Source organism: Thalassophryne amazonica, chromosome 14 (genome assembly GCF_902500255.1).
Source record: "Thalassophryne amazonica chromosome 14, fThaAma1.1, whole genome shotgun sequence".
In the NCBI taxonomy this organism is placed as follows: Eukaryota; Metazoa; Chordata; class Actinopteri; order Batrachoidiformes; family Batrachoididae; genus Thalassophryne; species Thalassophryne amazonica.
In genome coordinates this window covers 27,206,144-27,225,586 of record NC_047116.1, presented here as the reverse complement: position 1 = coordinate 27,225,586, position 19,443 = coordinate 27,206,144, and the positions used below count along the sequence as shown (strand labels likewise).

The following is a 19,443-nucleotide window of genomic DNA, read 5'->3' as shown; positions in this document are numbered from 1 at the left end:
TTGGGGTTTCACAGGGATCCGTCTTAGGCCCCCTGCTTTACTCCCTTTATATAGCACCTCTTGGGCATATACTAAGGTGTTTTGGGATTGCCTTTCATTGGTATGCTGATGATACTCAATTGTACATGCCAATCACTGCTGGTAATCTCACTCACATAAAATCCTTAGAAGACTGCCTTGCATCAGTAAGGAGCTGGATGTCTAGTAACTTCCTACATTTAAATTCTGATAAGACTGAAATGATGGTTCTTGGTCCAGCGAGACATCGGCATCAATTTGACCAGCTAGTGCTTGGCCTGGGTTTGTATGTCATACATTATACGGACAAGGTGATGAACCTTGGGGTAGTTTTTGATCCTATGTTGTTTTTTTGACTTCAACATTAGACATATTATGTGGACTGCTTTCTTCCATCTGCGAAATATAGCGAAGATTCATCCCATCCTTTCTAATGGCTGATGCTGAGACCCTGATTCATGCATTTGTCTCTTCTAGACTGGATTATTGTAACATTTTATTTTCTGGGTTGCCGCACTCCAGAATCAGGGGTCTTCTCAGCTCTGTCTGGCAGCTCAAAATGCTGCTGCCAGACTTTAGACACAAAGCAGAAAGTTTGATCACATTACTCTCATTCTGGCATCTCTTCACTGGCTTCCTGTCTCTGCAAGATCAGATTTTAAGGTCCTGCTACTGGCCGATAAAACTGTTCATGGACTGGCACCGTCCTATTTGGCTGATCTACTTGAACCCCACGTATCGGCCTGGGCTTTTCGTTCACAGGATGCAGGCTTACTTTGTGTCCCTAGGGTGAATAAAAAGTCTGCCAGAAATCCCGGTCCTGTGGAATGCTGTCCCTGTGTTAGTGAGGCAGTCGGACTCTGCTGACACTTTTAAGTTGCGATTGAAGACGCATTTTTATAAATTTTATATGATTAACATATTGTTTTACTATGCTTTTATTCTTTTTACTTACTTTTTTATTATGCTTTTAATCTTTTAATTACACTCTTTGATCTTTTGGTTTAATCTGTTGTTTTCTGTGAAGCGCCTTGAAGTGACGCTGTCGTGCTTTGGCGCTCTATAAGTTCAGTAAATTGAACTGAATTGAAATTGATGCACAATTCAACAAGACCACACATCTCGACAGAACACTGGCACCCACATAAAAATGAGAAAATTGATAAGTTTTGAAGAAAAGCTTGCAAGACTCAGGGTTCGAAAAAGTGTTCCTGGTGTTGCTGACTGAACAGTCCGCCCCTAAAAATCGGTCCGCCTTTTGCATCTGCGCATACATCATTTTGGACCACAGCAGCACTTCTGAGACGGAGTATCTTCACCCAAAGCAATCAAATGGATTAATGGGATTATTAATGGGATTATTATTATCCTTCTAAAGTCAGTTTTAAGCAGAAATGAGGCCGTTTTAAGCACAAACAAGGCAAAATTCTGTGACGTTTTGAAATGTCCGACGCGCAGTGAACGCATCAGCCAACAGCTCGTTTAGCTGTGGTTCTCTGATTGCTTCCACCACCTTTTATTCTGAAATAATGCTGAATTAATGTGAAAATGATTGTTGTACAAAAGCTTCAGATATCTGTCGCTGAGATAGATGATGATTGGTGTGCAGTTTGAAGCAGAAACAAGGTGTTAATCTATGAACCACATCATCAAGGGGCACCAATTTTTAGGGGGACCATTCGGTCGGCTTCACCGCTCCTGTTTTGAAACATTAGATGGTCAAGTTTTATTTCAGCTTATTTGTTACAGCAGCACCAACAGCAGTGGCACCAATGTTCGAAACTTTTGAAACATTAAAACAATGACTTTTTTAATGTTTTAAAATGACACGCGCAAATTAAGCCTACAATTTCCCCTAAGTGTCATGATTACTCAGCAGTTTTTATGTAAATCCTTATAACTGACATACAGATGCGATGAAAACCTTACCTCACAGTGGAAAGCTTTAAAAGTTTTTTTTTTCCAGACACCAAATAAAGGCAGAATTAGAATCATCCGAGTCGGAGCTTTATGAATCCTGTCCCGTTTCTTGTGAACCACCAGTGTTTGATCCAGTCCGGTGGTTTGTTCCCGCTCAAAGCCAGTCTTGCTGCAGGGAGGAGCGACCGAAGTGCAGCTGAGCATCACAGCCCGCATTCAGGGAAACAGGCAAACACAGCACTTTTTTGACTTTACACAATGTTCCAGTTTTTATACAAGGTGAATTTTGAACAAGAAGCAGTATAAATAGAGCAGATGTGGATTTTTTTTCTCCCCGGCCTCCGAGAAGCCGTGAATCTGTGCTCAGTGACAGGGAGACCCCTGAATTGTTTCTGCGCCAAGAACTGTAAAGACATGGTCATTACAGCGGCGGTAAGGCTTTTCTCTTTTCTTTTCAGAGCAGAATTAATGTTATTGATAAAGGGGAAGGTGTCGTATCGTGACGGTGCTATGTTGAATTAAAGTGTTCGGCTGCTGCTTCGGTGCTTCAAACTGACCGAGACTCGCAGCTTCTCCTTTTGTATTTGAATCTTGAGTGAATCACCAGACATGACCAGACTTTCGCTAGCTGCCGCTGCTGCTGATGCTCTGTCTCAGAGATGACAGGATCCCTGAGACTGTTTATCAGCTGAAACACACCACTTCAGCATTACACGAGGAACCGTGAATCATAGAGAGCGGACTCATTGCGTCACTGACATTGAGCATCTTTTCATCCGAAGCGCTGCTGTGTTCAAGCAACTCTCAGCATATACTGTGTGAACGATGCTCACTCGTAAGCCTCCACATTCGCGCCATCACAAATTCAGATTGGAGATGTGTATCTGAAAGTTATCCAACCTTTGATGGTGTAAGGTTCGTTGAATTGAATCGAAAGATTTGAACACTGGTTCAACCAACTCATTAAATCACTCGTTTTCTTGTTCATTCAGTGTCATACTGAGTCATTGGCTACATCCCAGTACTCATACTAGCTTACTGTACAGTAGGCGAATAGCAGTCACAATCCGAATACTCAGTAGGCACTTAGGAGTAACTAGTAGTTGTCAAATGGTACCTGGATGATCTACTACCTCCTTATTGTGCAACAAACTACACTGGACTGGTCCTGGTATCCAAAGGAGAACTTGTTGGGAAAAAAAAGAAGAGAGCAGGCATGCATAAAAAAGGTAGTGGCATCCAAGGGGTGTACAAATATATTACATATCACAAACCATTTAAAAATGCAGTTAGAAATAGAGATATTTGCGACATACATGATTATGCGCATATGCACCATCTGTTAACATCTGAGTAAACGTGCTGGTAAGATGGCAGCGACTTCATACACTGGAATTGTGCTGCTTAATTCTAGCAGGTTGCAGTCATGATTGGGTAGGAGGTTCCTAACCAATGTTAGTGCATACTGTGTATTCAGATGCAGGGATTGAATTCCTCCTTGAAGACAGCCATTCGACGTCCTGTTCATTCACTGATATACAAATTGTGGCAACATGCCAGTGTACATACGACCATACACTGACTACAGCTATACATTTGTTTGGAAAAAGTTGGGAACATAAAGAGACCCCATTTAGTGCAGCACGAGATGTCTTCCTTTTGATATGGACTCTGAAACAATGTTCTAAAACACTGGTGTTGCAATGGATTTGAACATTCTGGAACAGTGTTTTTAGTTTGCCATCAGTCATTTGCAGTGCAAATGAAAAGTCTTGGGATCATCTCCAGCCACATGTTATATCATTATTAAATTCTGACATCACTTTCCCGTTTTGGTGTGTATTTCATCCTTTGTTTGCCCATGAAGTGGCGTCAGGTTTCTTCCTGCAGTTGCAAGCATAACTTGTTTGAATGAATAGTAGTTTGTCACTGGCGTGCTACTTTAATTCGATTTTGCATTGATCAATTGTGATGATTGATTTTTCTTACATATTTCTTGACCAGCAAATGAAGTATCTGAATCAAGGTGCATCCCTACATCCACACACACAAATACATACCATTTATTTACCTTTTACATACCGTATTTTCTGGAGTATACACCGGAGTAAATTGCGCCAGACTATTAAGTCGCACCTTTTTCTGTAATATATGGTAAATGTAAATGGACTGCATTAATATAGCACTTTTCCATCTGCATCAGACACTCAAAGCACTTTACACATCAATGCCTCACATTCACCCCGATGTCAGGCTGCTGCCATGCAAGGCGCCCACTACACACCGGGAGCAACTAGGAGATCAAGGACCTTGGCCAAGGGCCCTTGATTTTCTGGTCAGGCTGGGATATGAACCGAGGATACTCTGGTCTCAAGCCCAATGCTTAACCACCAGACCATCACCTCCCCTCTGTGGTGAGGTGATGAGCTCTTTCATTTGGGATTTTTGTGCATTGTTGTAATGTATTTTCACTTGAAACATCAAATATGGCCATTGGGTATTGCGAAAACTTTGCCTCTGTTCATCTGTCTGTCTGTGCTCAGCATAAATTCAGTCCTATTATTGCCAGTCTTCAAATTCACAGGGAACATTCTTGGGACACAGACCTTGGACAAGTTCAAAGATGGCTAACCTTGACTTATTTTAAGAGGTTAAGTCACATTCCAGGGTTCTCACCAGGATTCTTTCACAGCATAGCGGGGCATAGCTGCGTGACAAACGATGCAGGTGCAAGTATTATGGGGGTTCGGGGACATCCACCCAAGAAAATTTTGAAATTTATAATCCTTTGAAACAGTATTTCCTGCACTTTGAGGGTCACGTTGTGTTGCTAACTGGGATGTTAAATAACGTGCGACATGTCCTTTACAGCAGCACTATGACGTCAGTGGCAGGTCTCTCTAAAAACACTTAATTTATGTGTGTATATAACAAAGAAAGAAGTTGGTACATTGTGTAAAATGTAAATAAATGATGATGATTTACAAATCCTCTTCAACCTATATGGCTGAGTTCAAAAATAATGAAGCCAAAGTGTGAAATAACTATCAAAATTGTTAAATGTTATCATTTTAGGTATGGTTATATATCAGAGTTTCAATATTTCTATTGGTCTCGGTTCAGTCATTGCTAGAAATTATCAGTGCATATATGAGGTCTATTAGAAAAGTATCCGACCTTATTATTTTTTTCAAAAACCATATGGATTTGAATCACTTGTGATTGCGTCAGACAAGCTTGAACCCTCGTGTGCATGCGTGAGTTTTTCCACGCCTGTCGGTTGCGTCATTCGCCTGTGACCAGGCTTTGAGTGAGGAGTGGTCCAGCCCCCTCGTTGTTGTTTCATTGCCAGGAAATGGCGGAATGATTTGGGCTTTTTTCCATCAGAATTTTTTCAGAAACTGTTAGAGACTGGCAGCTGGAAACCATTAGAAAAATTTATCTGGCTTTCGGTGAAAATGTTACGGGCTTGGTAGAGAATAAGGAGTGTTACTGTCACTTTAAGGACGGCCCCCAGCGGCTGTGGGGCGTGCCGCGCTCCGAAGCTGCCATCGACAGGCTGAACGACCATTTCATTTCTAAACGGATGGCTGTCTGGATCCGTGACCATCGTGTGCCATTTCTCTGGTTATCACAAGAGCTGGACATCAACAATTTTCCGGTAGATTTCACTTTTAACAAGAGATCTTGTCATGGAAAGCCGAGCGGAGGCTTCGCGCATCACGATGGATTCGCTACTGGAGCGAGACAAAACCACCTCCGTTTTGGTCTCACAGGACGGCTTTGAGATGGCGTTCAGACAGCTGTCGGTGGTTTTTCCATCGAGTGATTATCCAAGAAATTGTGGATGTGCCTGGACATGCCAGAACATGTCCCGTGAGGCTTCATCACGGCGTTGCTTTGCGCCATGCGGCACCGCTGCGACGCGCGGAATTCCTCCACACGTCTGTCTCAATGTGCCGAAAAAGTGCTGATGTCCACATCTTTTCACAATTCCTGTGCTAGTCAGACGACGTCCCGAATAAAACACAGCATCCAGTTTGGAAATGAACGGCACATTCCACTGTTACAGGAGTTTTGTCATGGAAATAGGAGCGGAGGCTTCTCGCGTCGCGGCGGTGCCGCATGGCGCAAAGCAACGCCGTGATGATGCCTCACGGGACATGTTCTGGCATGTCCAGGCACAGCCACAATTTAGAAAGTTCTCCAGATTCTCTGAATCTTCTGATTATATTATGGACTGTAGATGATGGAATCCCTGAATTCCTTGCAATTGAGAAACATTGTTCTTAAACTGTTGGACTATTTTTTCATGCAATTGTTCACAAAGTGGTGATCCTCGCCCCATCTTTGTTTGTGAATGGCTGAGCCTTTTGGGGATGCTCCTTTTATACCCAATCATGACACTCACCTGTTTCCAATTAGGTGTTGTTTGAGCATTCATCAACTTTCCCAGTCTTTTGTTGCCCCGTCCCAACTTTTTTGAAATGTGTTGCAGGCATCCATTTCAAAATGAGCAAATATTTGCACAAAAACAACAAAGTTTATCAGTTTGAACATTAAATAATCTTGTCTTTTTGGTTTATTCAATTGAATATAGGTTGAAGAGGATTTGCAAATCATTGTATTCTGTTTTTATTTGCATTTCACACAATGTCCCAACTTTATTGGAATTAGGGTTGTATTTTATTCATAAATTTCTTGCAGCATTTAAAAAAATAAGTCAAACACATCTGCAGCACTGATCTATAACTCAAATAGATGCGATTTGTAGGGGAAAAAATGTTGTCAAGTAAGTTAACAAGACTATAATCCTGATCAAGAATTTGTTACCACATTGTAATATTTGATACTCGATGCCACATAGATACAGGTCAGAACAGAAACGCCAACTCTGCCTCATGAGTCACAGGTCTAATGTTTGCAATTTACAATAGCCTGGTTCTGTTCAGTCAGGACAAAGGACAAGTGGCTTTGTGCATTCAAATGTCATACACAATCTTCAACTACTTAGTCTATTATTGTACACCCAGTTAAATATTCAAAACACTGCTGTACCAAATCGATATGCATTATTTCACAGTTGTAAATTCAGACAGTGGCTGTCCTCAAAGACCATGTAATGTAATCTTGGGACATGACTCTACTTTTGTTGGCCCACTTTAATTATGCAAGAGAGAGGGGAGATCAGTAAACATGGTTCACTGTAGAGGAGGGCTAGTCAATAATATGATACTGAAGGGATGCTTGCATGTGGAGACAACATAAAGGTCTTCCACCACTCTTATGACACAGTAGGCATCAAGAGGTACTGTTTTACATGTTTGCAACGAGGAATATTGCTGTAATGTATGTGACAGGTCTCTAATTGTGTTTTGCAAATATTCCGATTTGCATAAACATTTAACACCAAATTCACAAGAAGGGCTCCAACTAATGTTTATTTTGGAAATTGGAATTGATTAATCCTTTGGTTAATTTACTAGTAAATCTTAACCATACATTCCAATAACTTTCAACGTTGTATTCAAATAATAAGTCCCTTCGGCTACTCCCTCGTTTGCACTCGGGGTCACCACAGCAAATCCAAGGTGGAGCTGCATGTTGATTTGGCACCAGTTTTACGCTGGATGCCCTTCCTGATGCAGCTCCACATTACATGGAGAAATATGGCAGCGGTGGGGTTTGAATCAGGAAACTTCCACACTGAAACCAAGTGCACTAACCCTGCTCAATGATGTATTCAAATATTTAGTCATAAAAAGTATTTGTTTTGTAAATAAATAAGTAAAAAATTTGATTCCCACCTGTGGCCTTTCTGTGTTGAGTTTGCGTGTTCTCCCCGTGTTTGCGTGGGTTCTCTCTTGGTGCTCCACCTTCCTCCCACATCCGAAGACACGCAGGTAGGTGGATTGGAAACTTTAAATTGTCCATAGGTGTATGTGTGCGGGTGTGACTGTTTGTTTGTCTGTATGCGGCCCTGCGACAGACTGGCATTCTGTCCAGAGTGTGCCCTCCCTTGTGCTCTTATGACTTCTGGGATAGACTCCAGCCCCCTGCGACCCTTGATTGGAGTAAGCGGTTGAAAATGAGTGAGCGAGTGGATTAATCAGTAAGTCATTTAAGGCATCTCCATATTATGAATCTCACAGCCATCCTGCTTTGTGTACACAAGGTTCCATCAGATCTCAGATGTGAAGCAGAGTACGTCCTGATTAGTACTTGGCTAGGAGACTGCTTTGGAGGGCTGTGTGTGCTTTTCCATGTAGAGCTGGGGTGGCTCCTGGAAGAACTTAAAACATGTGTCAAATCCCAATACAGCTCTGTACTGGATCTGCTGTGGTAACCCGAGTGCCAGTAAGCACCTGAAATTAATTAATCATCTGGTCAGAAATTGTTGAAAAATGCCAACCAGCCCAAGATAACGTCCTTGAATGTTTTTCCACAACATATATTCACATTAGTGTCAAGAGAGGAGGGAAGAAATTAGTAAAAAATTCAGAAAACTTTCACATGTAAGAAGCTGAAATCAGAGAACCTACATTTTACACAATTATCAAAATAGTTGGCGATTAATTTAATAGCTAGCCGATTAATAATTGATGTAGTCATTGCAGCTCTATTCACAAGTGTTCTGTGACAGGAGAGAAGGATCTGAGATTCTTCAGTTGTATTTATTTATTTGCTTATTTTTTGGTGGTTGGCTCTTGCATAGGTGCTTGACATGAGTTGCATTTTTGTCTGAAACTGAAATCTTCATAACACATTTATTTTCAAGCAGTGTCAGGCAAAACCACTCAGAGTGCTCAAATATTACATATAACAAAAAGATTTGAACAATTTAAAACGCCAAAGACAAGCATATGATACAAACCAACATACCGTATCCGTGCATTGGAATGCCTCCCTTTAAGCATCCGCCCATTCCCTTTTATAATGGAAGGTGCTTAAACACCCACCCTAAATGAAACAGTTTTTTTTTTTATTAAAGTTGATTAAATGCACACCCTAAAATAAATTAATTTCATGACCCCAGCACATCATAAAAAGCAAAAATAATCAGTTTTCATGATGTTTTTCTCATTTCTCCCACGTCTTACCTGAGAAGACATCAGTGTGGGCTTCTATTGTGATTTCCATTAATGTGCTGGTGACCCACAATAACTTTTGTTTTGCATGGGGAATTATTTCTTCAGAATTCACTAATTCTTTTACCCACGCACAAATTTTTATGTATTTTTTAATCGGTAGTAGAGGCATGACAATGACGTCAGTTTGTGAGTTTACAGTACGAGAGTTGCACACAAGGCAGAACATATCACAAGGCAGAACATATCTGGCACCATCTGGCACTAAATGAGTGCGTTATTTGTGGGTTTTTGTGATGAAATCATACATTTTATTGAAATCTATGGAGGGGTGGATGTTCTGATTAGTATGAGTCGAGTTTCAGATATCGGCAGCAAAATGTTCCACAATGTAGATGCATGATAGGCAAAGGATCTCTCCAGCCTGCTGTCTTCTTCGTAACCCTATAGGGACACCAAGTAAGCCCATATTGGAAGACCACAAAACACGAGAAAGCACACAAGTATAAAACTTTTAGAACCTTGCAAGTGAAAAGCAAAAGTTTAAAATCTGCTCTTACATTCACAGGAAGCTGGTGAAGAAAGATCAAAACAGATCTCATAGTTAAAAGTCTAGCAGCCCTATTCTGAATCACCTAAGGACATCTCACACTGTTATGTAGTCAACCAGAAAATAAAGCATTTCAGTTTATCCTCAGCTCTGAGCTCTGGTACAACAACAAAAATATACCAAACTGAGATTGCCCAGTTGTATTGTTAACCTAATAAACAGCTCTGCTGAGGTCAGACCCGCATCAGAACAGAGTATCTACTTTATCAAAGATACTTCAATTAAATTACACTTGCTCGCCACTCTCTATAATTTTGTTGCTGCAAAAAACCTGGAGCCTTAAAGAATTCGGCATGTTACTCAAACACGTTGTAATAGCACTGGTTGTCACTCTGCCACCGGGCTTAAATTTATCAGTTGAAGGTTCTCATAACACAGTTGTTGAGGGTGTTGGGAAAGCTGAATAAATCATGAGTAATCTTACAGACTTTTTTGTATTTCGTATTTGTTTAAAATACACTCAAACCAAAGCAAAAAGTAATTAATGTTACATATAATGACCTCAACATCCCATGGGTTCTTTGAGGTTGCACTTTGTACAAAAACCACACAGCTAATGGCCCTATTGCCCTTTCAGTTTGAACTAGTGAACTTTTAACTGTTCCCCCCAGGCTTTTCTTGTTTTTAAAGGACATGTTGCATGTGTTTTAACGTCCCAGTTAGCAACACAACATCAAAGTACTCATGATTGTATGTCTCCCTGCGCACATGCGCTCATAATTAATGGTTTCTGATGGTTTTTATTCCTCTACCAAAGCTAGGAAACAGGTACATTTCCAGAAAACGTCTCACTATGCAATTCTCGGCATTTCTCTGCGTGTTACGTAGTTAAGAGTAAAACAGAAACATCCAAGACAGAGACAGAGCAAAACAAATGAGGTTATGTCCAGTAATGAAGCTTCGGAGCTTTTCTTCGAAAGCAGTGGCTCGTATTTACAGAGGAGACGACACACTTCACCCCGAAACTCTTAACTTTTTCAGAGTCTGTTGGATTTTGGAACTTAAAGTGTCGTGATGCTACTGTTTGTGTCACAGCTGTTGGTTTACTGCTACGGACATGCCTGGACACGCAAATATATGTCTCGTATTGGAAAAACAGAAGTTGAGTTGAAGTAAGAGCTGCGATCGGACATCCCGCGCACGATCAGATCTTGAGAGCGAGTGGACCTGGACATTATTCTCTTGCCGAGTGAAACTTGAAAATGATCTCTGGCTGTGAACGAGTGGATTGTTCCATGGCTGGTGATCCCAATTGCGATCATGCACGTATGATACATGCGTGGGGGCTTGTTTTTGTTGTGGAATAATTTGGAAATCTTTACACTGGGGTGAGTGGAATGTTTTTTTTTTCTCATCTTTTGCTTTGTGTTCTTTTCAATGGAGCTATTTACTTTGAGAGAGTCTCTGTGTGTGTGTGTGTGTGTGTGTGTGTGTGTGTGTGTGTGTGTGTGTGTGTGTGTGTGTGTGTGTGTGTGTGTGTGTGTGTGTGTGCACGCGCACAGAAGCTGTTTTAACCCCCAATTTAGATGGACTTCTGGCTGAATTTGAACAATATATAGTCAGTATTAATCTTGTAGACGCTCTCAAATGTCATAAAACTGCCAGTCTCTATTTGAAACTTTTAAAAAGAGAATTAATGTTGAATAATCCCTTAATAAAAAAACAACTGACATGCGGGTTAAAATGGCTGTTACGCTGTTTTAACCTGCATGTCAGCTGTTTATTGCCGCTTATTGGACGTGGAATGTCTTCGTGATGACACATATATGTTTTTGTTAGATTTTTCACTGTTACATACAACACTTATTAGCGTTTTTAACAGGCTGTGTTTATAACTAATTGCCATGGGTGCACAAAACCTGCTCACAGTTGCTCCTTTTACCATGACTGCATCAAAATGAATGAGTCGTCATAACACAACATCACACTTGTGTGAACTTTGGAATTAATCTGTGCCTCAGCTCATTGAAGTGCACGCTGGGACGCTTCTAGTAACTACGTCAGCTGTCAGAAACACCCGAGTACTCACGACTACTTTGTTTTCGGCAGTCTCTGTATCTGTTTGCTGCAAATGCCATATACTTTGAAACCGGTCAAGGAAGTGCACAAAGTAATCCCGGTGTATCATCAGATGGCCACTAACAGCCTAAATCTAAATTATTATGATTTCAGGGCGACATGTTCTTTAATATGCCACCAGTCCAATGTTTTGTTTAATTAAACATCACATATTTCACTGTAATAATGCTAACCCATCAGTGCTGTGCTGATGCTAAAACAGAAGAATATGAAGATTTCAGTTTCCTGTTGGGAAGGTGTCATAGCACGGACCCACAACAGGGGGCGCAAAGGAACGGACAATGAATAAGCCAATAAGTAACAATTTAATGTTGTGACAACACACAACTAAACACACAAAATTTGTAAAGTCAATTAACACCAGGTGACATGTGGGCAGGCTCGAAGATAGAAGACCCCCGACGAGAGAGGAGCCGCGTCCCACACGGCTTCCACCACCAGCGGTCTGAAGAACACCGGAGCCGCCAAGTCCCGAGTCCCCAGGTGGCCTCTGTCTTCGACTGTCGACCCTGGTACTGCTGGCAGAAAACAAAGACAAGATGAATGAGTGTGAATCCGCACACTCAGTAATCCACAGTCTGCACTCAGTTAAGAGGGAGCACCTCCACCTCCAATCACACACTCGTGCAGCTCCTGTTTAACCACTTATCTTGGTTTGGGGTGTGAGGCGAAGCCGTCGCTGATCACACCAAACGCCAATCCCACAGATAAGGCAGAACACCACAGGATAACGGCTACAAAAGAAGTTCAGATTATCACTCAACGATTTGAGTCAGCAGAGAAAATTACCTTTTCGGTAGTTGATTTCTCGGCGAGGAGGTGGAGTTGCAGTCCGGCCTTTATGGTGATGGTGATGATGAGGAATGAGTGACAGCTGGAGCTGAGGATGAGTGACAGCTGTCACTTCTTCTGGGTCGGGCGCCCTCTCGTGCTTGGAGCCCGCACTCCAAGCAGGGCGCCCTCTGGTGGTGGTGGGCCAGCAGTACCTCCCCTTCAGCGGCCCACATAACATTTCCGGTGTTTTCCTAACTGCAATGTCGATCAACTACAAGAAAAGTAAATGCATACACTGAGCTGGGCGTCCAATGCAAACTGTGTTTTTATACATAATATGCCTGCATATATATATACTAGCAGATCCATTTCATTCTGGTGCTGGACCTATGTAGATAGCAACTACTAAGGCAGACAACAAGTCCAACTCCATTCCCTACCTTTCAAAAGTAAGCATCTACTTCTTGTAGCCAGGTAAAACAGGAATGACTCCTTGAGGGCCTTTCACACCAGATGTGCAAAGCCCCGCCCAGAAGCACAGCGGTACATGCCATAGCAGTATGCCACTCAGCTCTTACATTAGAAAACTTTGATGTTTCTCTGTAACAGATTTGGACTGCAAAACGTTCACATTTTTACTGCACGATAATTACGTTCACGATAATTACTGCAGTGTATTTGTTAAAGAATGAAGTATATTTTTGCAGTCACATTTTAATTTAATAATCTCAGCCTTTAATTACCATCTTCATTGACTATGTCATTGCTTTTACTGTTGCAATCACTACAGTATAATAACAAAAATATTAATTTCACTGTTTTAGTGATTGTGAAAAGTTTGAAATTATACTCATTAGGTTTGTAGCTTCTTCTACTTGTGCAAGCAAGCGTTTCTTGACTGAAGTTTCACTTCACATTCATGTTTTACGATGGAGTCATTTAATGTTAAATTATGAAAGGAAACAGCTCTGTCAAATCATAAAAATAGTTGTTTTTAAAGAGTCTTTGTGCTATTTAGAAGAGCAGCAACAGGTGACGTGAGGTGTACTGTCAGGACATTTAATCAGAGGAAGCTTTGGCCTCACAGGTGTTGCCGTTGGAAGCCATCTTCCTCACATTTTGGACAGCAGCGATGTTCTCTTCTTCCAGTGAGACTGGAGGTTTTGGTGTGCAGTTCTACCTTCAGACGTTTTGAAGTCCATTTGTATTTGCAAGGCTCACTGCAGTCACACGTTGGTAAATCCATCTCTGCACAGTAAGAATTACAAAGGCATTCCCAGTGACTTTCCTGGTTTGTGATAAGCAGTGATTTAAGATCTTCTCTTCCACAATCAAGCCTCAAAACATTCCTCCTTGTAGCAAAATCAGACAAAATGAAAAAAAGGAGGAAAAAGAAGACAACTAAAATCTAAAGATACTTGTTAAAAGATGGAGTAATATAAAACATTAACTAAACATTCCAAAGTTTTTTTTCTTCCCCCTTTTATTTGGAACATAGGTGTCTTCACAAACATTGCGACTTTTGGATTTGTTTAGTAGCCAGAAGAGAAACATGGTGATGCAGAAAATTCAGCCTCCTTTGTGCGTTCAGATTCAATTTCGCACTTGCAGTATTTTGCGTGTTTTGTCTCGTCTGATCTGAAAGGCCCTTTGAATGAATTGTTGTAAAGTGCTGTGAGCATCTGTGCCAGATAGAAAACTGCTGTAGAAATGCAGACTGTTTACATTTACTACTATAGAGCAGGAACTGTCATACACATGCTTTTGCTCTGCTGTTATATTTGCATGCTTTATTTTTATTAAAGCAGCATCTCTTATGCTGCGTTCACACCAGGCGCGACATGAGCGACAGCAGCGACAGGTTGCCATGTAATCCCTATGGAACGACGCGTTTTGGCGCCAAGTCACGCAGCGCAACGCGATGGACGCGAATGAAGCGATTTTGAGCGAGTGCCGTGTTTGTGGCGCGATATTGCGTCACATCACGTCACATTGCCCTCCTCCCCAAGTTGAAGAATCTGAACTTTTTCATCTCGTCGCACCGTGATGACCAATCAGGGACTGAATATGTAGTGACGTGGAGATGTCTGGAGTTTGACTGAAGATGTGAACATGTCCTGTATCTGGTAGCAGCCTGTGAGCAGGACTTATGTCTCTTTTGTCCTTTATTTCGCAATTATGACAGAGTTTTTGGAACGAGCAGCAGCCCCGCAGCAGTGGGATTGGAGTTTTTTTTTTTTTTTTTTTTTTTTTTTTACGTGCGCGCACGAGCGAATCGTCTTTAGAGAATATTTTATTAATTAACTACACAGATGTATAATAAAACAAATGGTGACTGGTTTCTAAACACAGTTATGACAGAGTTTTCGGGGGAAGAGCGAGCTGCAGCCCCACAGCAGGCAGCAGAGTTTCTTCTTTTTTTTTTTTCTTTTTTTTATTATTTACATGTGCGCGCGTGAACTGGACAGGAGGTCCTCAAACTGGGTCCCGCGGAGGCGGAAGGACTGCTGAAAGCGGCCGTCATCCAGATGTAGCTCCTGCAGCAAATAATGATACTCCCTGAATTGGGAACGTCTCATGACCTTTGTCAGCTTTCCACAACAACTCGCTCTGTGTGATCAAGGTCCGTCATGTTAACTTGACTGACAACCGGAGCCGGCGAGCGGAATGGAAGCTCCTCTTATTTGATGACGCACCTGGGCGAATATTCGCAGCAAAAGCAGAGCGACACACCGGGCAATGGTGGCGCATCTGTCGCCACGCGACCCCCACGAATTTGTAGCATCTGATCGCGCCCGGTGTGAACGCGGCATTACAGTTTACATGTATGTAGCGTTGCATGTTGTGGGAATTATTTGAACAGGACTGTAGCTCAGAACCCAAAAACTGGAATAGTTTTGTATTTACAGTGTGCATCCTGTTTTGACTGAATTTGTTTTTAGCTGATCAGACAATTTTCAACATTAATTTTGTATCTAGGAAAACCTTTTTCTCTAGTTGTGTGTCTTATCTTGAGCATGAAACCTCGTTCAACTGAGACAGACAGTGCTGTATTCTGCGGTGGACAAATATTTTGTTTGCTTCTGGAGGCAATTTGAGGATTTTTCACAGCTGGTGAACTTTAAGAACATTAGGCAAAGAATAGTTAAATATCCATAAAGAATTAGCAGTATGTAATCCATCAGCACAGTGAAATACAGCAGCCCTGTTTGTTATGGTTAGGGGTCCGGACGGGACCGAACCGGTACTTGGTGATGGACTTAAACGCTGGGAGCAAGGAACAGAACTGGTTGTGAATGAAAATAGATTTATTTACAATAAACATATGAACAATGTTGCTTGTAGTGGTGGAAATCTAGGAGCAGCAGTGCACACACAGAGAGACTTGGGAGTCTGAGAATAAGCAGTAATCCTGGAGTGTAAGATTCTGGAGCCGGGGCCAGATGGGACACACAGAGCCGAGAACAGGTACTAGGAGAACGGAGGAGAGGAGAGGTGAGTGACTGCACTCATAACTCTGAAGTCTTTAACAACAGACAGTTCACAGAAGGCTCAAAACAGGAATGTTCACATTTCTGGAAATAATGTTCACAGGCTAAGAAATAAGGTTTGCTGTTCAGGAATCGTTCACAGTTCATGAGTTATCTTCAGAGGTCATTTCCAGTTAAGCAATGCTTGACTTAGAAACAACTTGAAAAGTTCTTGTGGTTCAATATCAGAGTTCAAACAGTTTTTGGAACTAGTTCTTGGAGACAGTTCTTAGTCATGCGCAGTCACGGACAAGAGCTGCGTGAGTGCTGAGTCTCAAAGAACAAGAAGAAATGTAACTGAAGCGTAGCAGAGCTACATGCTCTGTAGCTGAGAGGCATGGTGCAGATCGGCGTGAAGCCAGGAGCAAAATTTTGCAACATGGAAGCCACGCAGGTGGGTGTCTGGAAACACCATAGAAAACAGTGAGCTCTAATACGGGAATTAGAGTCGGCCAGATTACCTTGAAACGAGCTGTGGAAAGCTCTGACGTCAGAGCGCATGGAAGCGGCAGGAAAGACGAGGTCAAAGTCATAGTATCTCAGTGAAGCTCTGGGAAGCTCCGGGAAGAATCTGACCTCAGAAAAAATGAAGAAAGACTGATCTTAAAGCTGGGGTTTAAGTAGCCCGCTCCTGATGAACCGCTCATAACCTTCAGGTGAGAGGAGATAATGAGTTACAGGTGTTCCTCAGCTCTGCAGCACGCTATCTGGGGGAAAAACAGACAAACGACACACAAGGTTTAAAAAGAGCCAAGGACCAGTCAGACCATGACACTATTATTTTTAAGTGGCTTATTTAAAATTTTGATAAATTTTTATAGGTGTAGTTGAAATTTTGAGTTCTTAAACATTGATTTCTGATTATGGAGTATGGATATACTGTAACTTTGTTGCATTATTTGTTGTGTTTGCCAACATGTAGACTAAAGTAATTCAAATCTGTTATCTAGTTGGTGTTATCAGTCATTATAGTAGAGTAGCTGATTACAAAGGAAGACCTAAACTGAACAATGACAGTGATAAGATATATTTTTTTCTCTCATGTACGGTTCATTTGCAGTGCTGCACATTGTCATATATCTGTGCAAAGTGGTGCACACTGTATATTATGTGATATATGTGTGTTTAGCACAGTGATTTGACATTTTAAACTGGATACAAGAACATACGTGGCTTCTCCCCAGAGTCTAGTTCAACCCCTCAGATGCAGATATTTCCAATTTAATATTTATGAACAGATCAAGGTTACTTTGTAATTGGCATTCTCCTCTTACTACTTAATGAGATTACAACCTTAGCATAAAATAAGAATTACATTACACAGATTAAACTACAGTATGCTGTAGTGTATAACAAATTCTGAAGTGGGTTGATTGAGATATAAGAAAAGTTCAGTCTTTCAGAGTGACTGCGTTTTACATTAGCCTGAATGTCATGTTGATCTGTCCATTATTACATGCTGATATTAGCTCTGGAAAGCATCTTTGAAAAGTGCCATTATGGATGTGAAAATTGACAGATTAAAGTGGATATGTTAAAATGGAGGAATAATTAGCCGTTCTAGAAAATCTCAAAAGTAGTGGGGACAGGGCCTCAGATTCAGGCTTTCAGTGACAGCCTGAACTCAGCCATCGGGCTTGTACTCGTTTTGTGGTGAAAGTGTCAAACTAGAGAGATAAATGCCTCTGGGCGATCAGGTTTTTAGAGGACTGATGCTTCATTCCAGGAGGCTTTTGTTGGTCATTTGAATCTACCTGACAGTACTGTAAAGATATATTTTTCTTTTATCTCATTCTTAAATATTTTTGTTTTTTGATGCCATAAAGATATGACTCCCTCTGTCACTTGGTGGAGGTAATAATGTTTAGTAATTAGAATCACACACCTTACCGGAATGCTCCGCTATGCTTTATCCAACGTGTAAGTCACACACATTGTGAAGATGCTGTCCAAGTGCATCATTTTGTGATTCCTCTGTTGTGCAGGTTTCTCTCAAGCTTTTACATATGAAAATGCTAAAGAATGTAGCTGTGTCATACCAGCGTGTTCTTTATGCAGGAACGGCCTTATCATCATGCTTACAGGACCATAATCATGGTGACTGGATTTAGAAGATTAAGCTCATGACTAATTAAGTCCTGGGCCTGCATTCCCCAGGATGCTACCTGGACTTGTAATGTTTAGCTCTATGGTCAGCAAAGGAGTGAGCAGTTTGCTTTGCTCATGGGAGGATTTGTGCCTAAAGTACATCTGTTCAAGCATTCTGTTCTGTCTGTGTATTAATAGATGTTTCTTTCAATCAGTCAGCCCATATTTCTAATTATTATCATACAAGGAATAGTTTCTGCATTAATGCAAATAATTTAGCACCAAAAATACACTTCATGTTTAAAGTACTCCTCACTTGTGCTTTTTTATTGGGTCAAGGAGAGTGGTTCTATTAAATAGGCTAAGTGGAATATGCTATGTGAATGGATTTAACATTTGTCTTACAGTAGCTTAGATCCTAGATGGCTTAAGACAAGGCAGGGATGATGACGATGTTAAAAGGATGTGAATTATAGATTATAGTGCATGAATGTGCTGCACAGTTGCATGTGAGACTACATGCATTGAAGTGTGCAGAGCTGCTCAGTGGTCTCAGGATGTTGGCCAACAAAGATGCAAGAGCATGGCAGATGCATCCTGTAGTTAGAAAGTAAAGTGCGTTATTTTGAAAACATCTTGCTGCCTGTGGTGGTGTCGATGATGTTGCACTTTTTTGTACTAAGTTTTTAGACTATCTCTGGGGTAAGAAAATAAAACATTTGTTTTTCCTCTGTGCAGGTGATAGTTTAGACCTTGCACAGCAAAAATTTAGATGAGTGGACGTAGTAGTCTATCCCAGTCAGCCTGTTTAAGCAGTAAGTCAAAAACAATAAATGATATCATCTTATAACTCACTAAATTAAATGAGCACATGATGAGGATTAAATGATGAGAGAGTGGTTAGCTTTGATGCACCAAACTGATTTTAAATAATCAACTTTGGTTTGCACACGTAATGCCCCACAAATGTCTTGGCCATGTGCTGGATGGTTAGTAGATGCTGGATAGATTGTGGTAAATTAGGAACAGCTGCAATTGGAAATATTTGTAGTTTTCCTACCATCTGCCAAACATTAAGAACATTTTTGTGCTCATCGATGCACTTTGCTCACTGCTGCCTTCTACTTTTAAGAATCAGTTAACAAGTTAAACTAGCACCAACGGGGGATATAAAGCCAGAATTAAAGAATGAATAGAATGTCTGTCTGGGGATAATTCCAAAACATATTGTCGGTGCTGCAAATTACTGATGAGAAACGTGGAACACCATTCTGGAATGTTTCAAAACCTTTGCAACAACTGTGTTTTGATAATATTGTTCTGCAGTGTTATCAAA

The 19,443-nt window shown here is 41.2% G+C and overlaps 1 protein-coding gene across 2 annotated transcripts in view; it reads left to right on the top strand.

The window, feature by feature from the left end:
* The first annotated feature begins 2,097 nt into the window (after positions 1–2,097).
* osbpl6 (oxysterol binding protein-like 6) overlaps positions 2,098–19,443 on the top strand; it is an 82,513-nt gene continuing 65,167 nt past the window's right edge. For both annotated transcript variants that reach the window (XM_034186156.1, XM_034186155.1), the window contains exon 1: positions 2,098–2,370. The gene's annotated coding sequence lies outside the window, so the exon portion shown is untranslated. The remainder of the gene's footprint in view (positions 2,371–19,443) is intronic.